At 49.0% G+C, this 8,425-nt stretch overlaps 1 pseudogene; it reads right to left on the bottom strand.

Annotated features, from left to right (window-relative positions):
* Positions 1–4,828: 4,828 nt before the first annotated feature.
* LOC136508199 (BTB/POZ domain-containing protein At3g50780-like) lies at positions 4,829–7,474 on the bottom strand (annotated as a pseudogene).
* Between the last annotated feature and the right edge of the window lie 951 nt (positions 7,475–8,425).

The following is an 8,425-nucleotide window of genomic DNA, read 5'->3' as shown; positions in this document are numbered from 1 at the left end:
AGTGATAGGTGCAACCAAGATACATTTAGTACATTTTATTATGTTTATTCCTTAATCATATGAATGAATTATTAGGAAAATAAAATATTAAAAGTATTTATATTTTATATTACTTTATTAAAGGTTTTATTTATATTATTTTGTATTATAATAATATATATTACTCGAATGATGCTAAAGTTTTATATAGAAGAAAATATATTTTATTTTTTTATTAAACTTCTCAGGCATATTCTATTTCTTTTTTCACAGCCATGTGTAAAAACTTTTTGTATATTTTATATTTTCTAGTCTTTCTCCACTCGGTTGATCATGTTCACGTTAAAATTAGCATAATGTGTGCAATATAATTATAATTATCTTTCTTCCTCATACGTTCTTTCCTTATGACATTTTTTAAATAGCTAGGAAATCTATTAACTTTATTTGTAATTTCAAATATATTATTAATTGAGAAAATATGGATGCTTTTATTTATTTATTATTATTTATAACCATAACCGTGTATGTTTCAATATGGTATTATACCTTTTATTAGCTTTTAAATATGTATTGTATCTTTTATTAGCCTTTCCAGGTACATACTTCCAACCAAACGAACTATCTTGTAACCAGTGGCGGATGCACGATGCGGGATAAGGGGGGGCTAAAACAATGAAGATATTGATTTGCATGAAGATTTAATGGTGAAATCAAGCCATTAGGGGGGGCTGGAGCCCCTCAGCCCCCCCTTTGGATCCGCCCCTGCTTGTAACTTGTCTTGCCAGGCAAATTCCATTGATTTTCCAGACAACTTCTAGACAATACTTTTTGTCAGGCAAGTACTCCAAGCTTCCATCAAACAGGTCTACATCCGATGTGTACCGGCCAGGAGCGTACTACAGTACGTGGTGAGCAATAAGTTGTGCCTGTTCGCTTGTATAATTCGTACTTTTCGGCTTGTCTTTTAAATCGGAATAGTATTTTTTTCTCACAACAAATCAGTCGAAATAGTATTTCAAGTTATTTTTTTGAGCGAAACGAACGGAACCGAGATGCATCATGCTAGACAGGGTGCCCCCACCCAAACCACCCCCCCCCCCCCCCCCCCCCCCCCCCCCCCAACCAACCAACCAACCCCAAGCACGGGACCAGGCCTACATTGTACCGCAACCACACACATCTCTAGCTAGCAGAGCCAGCTAGCTATAGGCTCGTTTGAGCCCCAACCTGGCTTTCACTCAGTTAAGCCGGTCTCAATAGAAAATTTCATTACTTTGTTTCCAAGACTACCATGTTATTCAAAATAAAATAAAACTTAGATGAAACATTTATTTTCAATGGAGAGTTTTATTTCAAGGTTTCATAGGCATTTAATTTCAAGACTCACAGAGAGTTAGTAATCGTGTCAAAAGAGTTTCATCTAGATGAAACTTATTTTTTTTTCTCTTCTTAAATACACTGTCATGTCATTAAAAGTGCCTATATAATAACCTATGTGACAATCTATTTAATGTAAATAAAACTCAACATGCGACACGTGCACGCGAACGCAAGAAGCTGCGATGGGCCGGAGTGGAACGGCAGGAGCATGCATGCATATGGTCGCGTTGGGGCCGCCAGCTGGGCCATGCCACAGCAGCCATTTCCGGGCAACAGCAGCTGGCATGACGCGTGTACTTGCACTACCCGGGCTCCGTCGTCGTCGTCGCCGCCCGGATCGATCGGGGTGAAGCGGAGCGGAGCGGAGGAAGACGAGGGCGGCTTTTCTCGGTCGGTCGGTGGCACGCGGGCCGAGCATGATCTGGACGCGATGGTTCGTTACTTCGGGGCTAGGGCGGGCCTCGATCGGCAGTTTGGTTGGCTTTGGCTCGTCGCTACTCGCTTGGTCCGCGGGCGCATCACATGACACGTGCTGGGTTCTTCGATCTGGGCATCTGGCTGGCTATCTCTCAACGAAAAGCTAGCTAGCGACGGGACAGGCCGCTGTCATGGAGAAAACATCTTTCTTGAGACGTGTACTGCTACTGCGTACAGAGGCCAAGAACGCCGTTCAGCGTTCAGTATGAAAAGGACTGCAGGAAACAGCAAGAGAGCAGGGGACCACTGCACATCGCTACTACTCCGAGTAGTCAGTAGCCACCCATTGCCCCTGCTATCTGACGCGCACGAGAGGCCCACCCAGCTTCTCAACAAAGGCCTTGGTTTAGTTTTCAAAAAATTTCGTCATAAAATATCACATTGAATCTTGCAATACATACATAGAGTATTAAATATAGATAAAAAATTAATTGCATAGTTTGGTTGGAAATCGCGAGACGAATGTTTTAAGACTAATTAGTCCATGATTAGCCATAAGTGCTACAGTAACTAACATGCGCTAATGATGGATTAATTAGGCTTACTAAATTCGTCTCGCAGTTTCCAGGCGAGCTATGTAATTAGTTTTTTTTATTAGTATCCGAAAACCCCTTCCAACATCCCGAAACATCCGATGTGACATCCAAAAATTTTCATTTCGCGAACTAAACACACTCAAAGCCAGAGCGCGCGTGGCGTTTAATTGCCTTCTTTTCACACACTTGCTTCTTCCTTTTTCTCCCGTTCTTTATAGTAGAGATAGAACCAAAAAGGAGGCTGTTCCTCCTTTTTCCGGAAAGAAGGAACAAAAATGGAAATTGAGGAAAGGTGTCTGAGACAGAAAAAGGAAGTGCATCAGTGTAGCTGCCCAATTGCAAAATGCTTTGGGAGTTAAAGTCTGAGGAAAGGTGTTTTCGTTTACATGTTGAACTCTGCTAACCATGGCTGCGTTTCTGACAAAATATGGCTTTGTATAAATCTCTACAGCTAAAAAGCGTCGAATGCCTAGCTCTACCAGGTAGGACCAAACCCACCCCAACTCTAAAGCCCCCTGGCGAATTTTTTAACTGCACCGACAGGTGGGGCCACACCCGCACCATCCTCCACGCCGCTCCTACGATTGCCTCTCGGGCCGCCACCGCCCCTACACTGCACCCTCCCTCCGTCGCCCCGTCGCCGGCGCCAGTGCCGGCCCCAGGAGCAGGGCATGAGGTACGACGGCCGAGGGCCTAAGCGGAGGAGGGGATCAAGCTCAAGTATACAAACCCCCAGGTCCTATAGTCTATTAGGCATTAGCAAACTAATAAGAAGAGAGACATAGAACTGGTCAGGCAGCCAAAAAAACAACATCGGCATTTCTTTCCTAATTTTCTTTCTCCACGGCCCTCGGGTAGAGAGAAGACGAGGAGCCACGCTGCACACAGCACACTCTGATCGTGAGTTCGCTACGTGCACCTTACACACGCGGAGCTGGCGAGCCACGCCGCCGCGAAGAGCTAGACTACCGGAGACACGGACACGGCGCACGAGGATGGCGACCAGGCAGGGCTCCACGACGACGACATCTTGATTCTTGGCTTCTTATGAATTGCGATCACCGATCAGTTGTTTAGGCCCAAAGTATTTTTTTCTTTTTATTTTTAATTCAAATTATTTATTTGTATAGTATTCTAGACTTCTAGTATTTTGTACCCGTATAGTCATATTTTTCTTCTAATTTAGGTGTTAGAATTTTAAAATGGTACCTAAGAAACATTTGTCATGGGTGAGAAAAGAAAACAAATATATTATTTTTTAATCTACATTGTTCCTCGATAATTATCATACATCTATAAATATATTGCTTAATCTACATTGTTCCTCGATAATTATCAGACATGTTAAATTAAAAATATGTTATTGAATTTGTTTTTGTTTTGTAAGTAAAATTAACACCTATATATTATAAAATTTTACACATGATCAAGACGAGATCGTGAGAGAGTCCCTAAAATCGTAGGACCGGCACTGGCCGACGTCATGACAGGCGCGCCGGTCAATGCGGATGGGCATCTGCGGCACTGCCTCCGGCCCTCTGCATCATCCCGGCCCCAAGCCGCAAGAGCCGTGGCTGGCCGTCCACGTCCCAACCCCACGTCACAGGAGTGATAGATATGGCGCGTTTAGATGATGTCCAGAAGATGCCGCACCGAGTCTGTGGCATGCCGAAGGTGCGGCGCAGAAAACGGCCGCCGTAACTACAGCACGATTTGGCATCCAAAATAAACTAGACGACCAAAGCGAGTCTGCGGCATGCCGCAACTGGGGCAGCGAAGCAAACACATGCCACAACTGCGACGCGGAAGGTGTGGCACGGCAGGGCATCCTTTGGTCGACCAAACGCGCCCTATTCTCACTTCATTCGTGAGAATGCGTGTTAAATGCTTATTATGATCATCATTGAATATTGATTTGCGTATAATGAATTGAGTTGACAAGGAGCGATGCTACTAAATTCGTGCATTCAAACACCATTGCCACAAGCTGTCTTCAAACTTTGAGACAGTTGTTTTCTGATGGGCAAATCATCTCTTTTTCCAGTTTCCAGTAAGGCTGTGTTTAGTTCCTAAAAAGTTTCTCAAAAAGTGCTACAGTAGTCATCACATCGAATCTTATAATACGTGCATGGAGCATTAAATGTAGATAAAAAAAACTAATTGTACAGTTTGGTTGAAAATCGCGAGATGAACGTTTTGAGCCTAATTAGTCCATGATTGAACACTAATTGCCAAATAAAAACTTCGCGCGGTTAATTTCCCAAGAAATTTTAAGTATTTTTGCAGATTGCACTGCTCAAAACTCTAGCTTCCTGGGTGTGGCGGGAACATCGTGGCTGTGTGTTTAACTGTTTATCCACGACCAGAATATTCCCAGTCAAACTTACAAGATTTAAACATGACCAAGTAGTCCCTTCCAGATTCTTCAACTAATTAAAAAATCTGGAAGGGATGGGCACAAGACGTACAATGTAGAATTCACTGATGATGAGATTTTCTTCTTACAAACAGAGAACATCATCTGATTTTACACTCAGTTAATAAACACCCCTGCTATCAATTGCAAACCGTCAAACTTTACACATCCACTAAAAAAACACTCAAATTCTTGCCAACTCTCATGTCAGATGAACTAACCAAGACAATGCCCTCAAGATTCAGAAAGGGTTTGTTTCTACCAAACATTCTGTGATCAGCAGCTAAGTTTAAGGAGATATTTGGATCCAGTGACTAAAATTTAGAAGATGTCACATGAGGGTGTCGCATGAAGTGTTTGGATACTAATAAAAAAATAAATTACAGAATCCGTCATTAACACATGTTTACGGTAACACCACATTGTTAAATCATAGACTAATTAGACTTAAAAAATTCGTCTCGCAAATTAGTCGTAAACTATACAATTAGTTTTATAATTAATCTGTATTTAATACTTCGTCCACCTGACGTGACAGCGACGAGTTTAGGAGGAAACACCCCCAAGGGCGCTGGCGAAACATCACCTGCGTCAGAATCAGGCTGACGAAGAACATAGGGCCTGACGAAAGTCCTTCTCCACCACACCTCAAACGCCCTCTGCAAATTCGGGCAATCGTCGCCGAGCTTCAAGAACCTCCCGAACCACGCGAGCAGGATCGACCTCTGGTCCTCCAGCGGCAGCGTGAGGATCGTCTGCCCGATACCGTCCTCGACGAGCCTCCTGTCGAACGACGCCGACGACGGCCGGGAGCCGCCGCAGCGCTGCAGCCACGCGTAGTCGTCGATGAGCGGGTGCAGCCAGACCTGGAGGAGGCGGAGGCGGGCGTCCCTGGGCGGGAGCAGCTCCCCTCTCCCGACGCCGACGAACAGCCGCGCCGTAACGCGGCTCACGGCGTGGCGGGAGGGCGCCGGCACCCTGGCGTGCGACGCGGCCAGCTCCGCCTGCCCCGACCACAGCGTCACGAAGCCGTCGCCGGCGCGCTGGCTCGCCAGCATCAGCATCTCCACCAGCCACAGGAGGTTGTCGGTCTCCAGCGCGATCCGCCGCGTGACGACGGCGGGGTAGTAGTAGTCCGGTTCGGACGACGACGCTTCGGCGAACAGCTCCCGGAGCCGGTCCAGGCAGCCCCGGCACGAACCGTACAGCGTTTCGGCAGAGGAGATGTCGTCTGGTGGTGATCCGTCGCCGCCGGTGACGCCGACGCCATGGCTGCGGGTGCTGTCTTTGAGGAGGTTCAGGACCAGGGCCGTCATCTCGCGACGGCCTCGGTCGTCGGTGCTCGTCAGCACCGTCTCCGTGATGCTCGCGAACGTGTCGCTGGGCGGTCTCAGACAGTCGTCGGAGGCGATCCTCTTCAGCAGCGGGGTGACGACTCCGCCGTAGTAGTTGCAGCCGTCGTCCTTGTCCCTGCTCTGGAGACGGCGGACCGAGGACACGACGCTGCGTTCCTCCTCGTCGCCGTCCCACGGGACGGCCTCCAGGTAGTGGAGGCAGGACGTGACGCAGGCGTGGAAGCCGAGCGCGTCGGCGGCCTTCATGATGCGGAGCACGCGCGGGACGCTCTGCTTCAGCAGCAGCCGGTGCTTGGCCTCGTCGCAGTACATGAGGCCTACCGTCTCCACGTAGATCTCCGCGTCGTCGCAGTCGTGGATCTCCACGCAGGGCGGCGGAGCGGGGGCGGGGTTGCCGGCGGCGGCGAGGCGCTGGGCGAAGAAGGCGCTGCTCTGGGAGAGCACGTCCCTGTGGACGCTCATCCTGACCACGATGCCCTCTTTTCCGTAGAGCATCACCGTCAGGTCGCTCGTCTCCGGCCGCCCGAACCCGACGCAGACCTTGTGCTGCTGCGGCGGTGGCTCCTGCTGCCCGCCGGCCGGAGCCGGAGCCTCGGTTGTCGCTTGGATGTGGTTGTGGTGCTGCTGGTTGTCCGTCACGGCGGGCGCCGGGTCGTCGGTCACCGACGGCGCGGTCTGGACGGAGGGGGCTCTGGACGGAGGGGCCGAGGGGGTCTTATGCGTCGGCGGCGCCGGCGCGTGCTTGGCGTGGGGATGGTGGTGCGGGTTCTTGAGGAGGCTCTTGTGCAGCGCGGCGGGGGACGGACAGCACCAGAAGCCCTCCGGCGTGACGGCGATCGGCACGGTGCGGGGCCCGCCTCCGGCGGCGAGCCCCTCCTCCTCTGCTGCTGCCTGGATCCATCCATGTCCATCTCTCCGCTCCTAGATGGAGCCCGGATTCACATCCGACTCATCGGAAAGTACCTGCGCCTGCGCGGGGCGATCGAGGGGCTGTTTGGTTCCTTATTACAGGTTTTAGTTTTTATTCCATCGAATATTTGACACATATATAAAGTATTAAATATAGATTAAAAAAATAACACGATCGGCGCAAGATCACGAGACCCCGAAGGAATTGGGAACAACGCAACGTCGCAGGACGATCGAGACTGGTGGCAGGCCCATGATTTTATTGCATTAATTGCATCCACTCATCGAGTTCACCAAATCACCTGCCCCCCCGTATCTAATCTATCCACAATCAATCAATCGATTGAACAGTCGAACAAGAACACCTGCGAATGCCTAGTAGTTCTCGATAGCGACATGCCGCCAGCGGCGTCAAGAACACAAATGGGCGGATGGGGAGCAAGATTTCACCTGGAGGGTCAGGGATCGTCAATCCACGCTGCTGCTGCTGCAGTGCAAGGCTGAGAAGCTCCTCCGAACTGGCTGCGAAACGGACTCACCGGCCGCGTGGAGTACCACTTTGGGTACGAGTACATTCCAGGTAGGTAGGAGTATATACAAAGGTGAAAGGCCGCAGTACAAGCAGCAGTAGCAGTGGCGAAGCGCAGAAGCGAGCTGCCATGGCAGAGGAAGTACTCCTACTCCGTAGGATATTGTTGCCCCGAATCCAATGCCTTGTCCTCGCTGTTTGTGCCGTCCTTCTGAACCCTGCACTGTACAACACGCACAATCTGCACTGCACTGCGCTGTTCCAGGCGAGCACGCACAGCTGAGCTTCTTCAGAAGACCGGTCCTACAGCATGGTTTACTATATTCCACTGTAAAAAAACGACGAGCGTGTATTTGACATTCGCATGTTTTTGCCCCCATATTCACACCCAATTTTTTTTCACTGTTTTCTTTGCTCCTCGCCCACACGGCGAGATCCTACCTACCGCGCCCGCGACGGCCAGCTTCTTTCCCTTCCCTCACTCTCTTCACGCCGTCGTTTTCTTCCCCAACTCCGACAAGCTCGGCCACCGTCATTTTCTCCAACTTCCGGCGAGACTGTAGCAGAATCACCCGAAATAACACACCTTCGAAGACGCTCGTCTTCCACCAGACACTAAGCACCCCCCGAGAGCGAGATACTTCGAGCAGTTCCGTCGAGCACACCCAAAGGGAGAACTCGAATAATCCACGTTTTTCCTCCAGGATCCAATAATGAGAACCAGTTTACAATACTTAGTCCATTTCATACGACCAGAGTTCTTAGAAATACATTATTACGGTACCAAGTTCAGAGTGCAGAATTTAAACAGCAGAATTAAAATAAACGTCTATCGATAATA

This window comes from Miscanthus floridulus, chromosome 15, assembly GCF_019320115.1.
Source record: "Miscanthus floridulus cultivar M001 chromosome 15, ASM1932011v1, whole genome shotgun sequence".
Taxonomy (NCBI): Eukaryota; Viridiplantae; Streptophyta; class Magnoliopsida; order Poales; family Poaceae; genus Miscanthus; species Miscanthus floridulus.
Note: the sequence above shows the minus strand (reverse complement) of the source record. Positions and strands in the feature narration are given on the sequence as shown.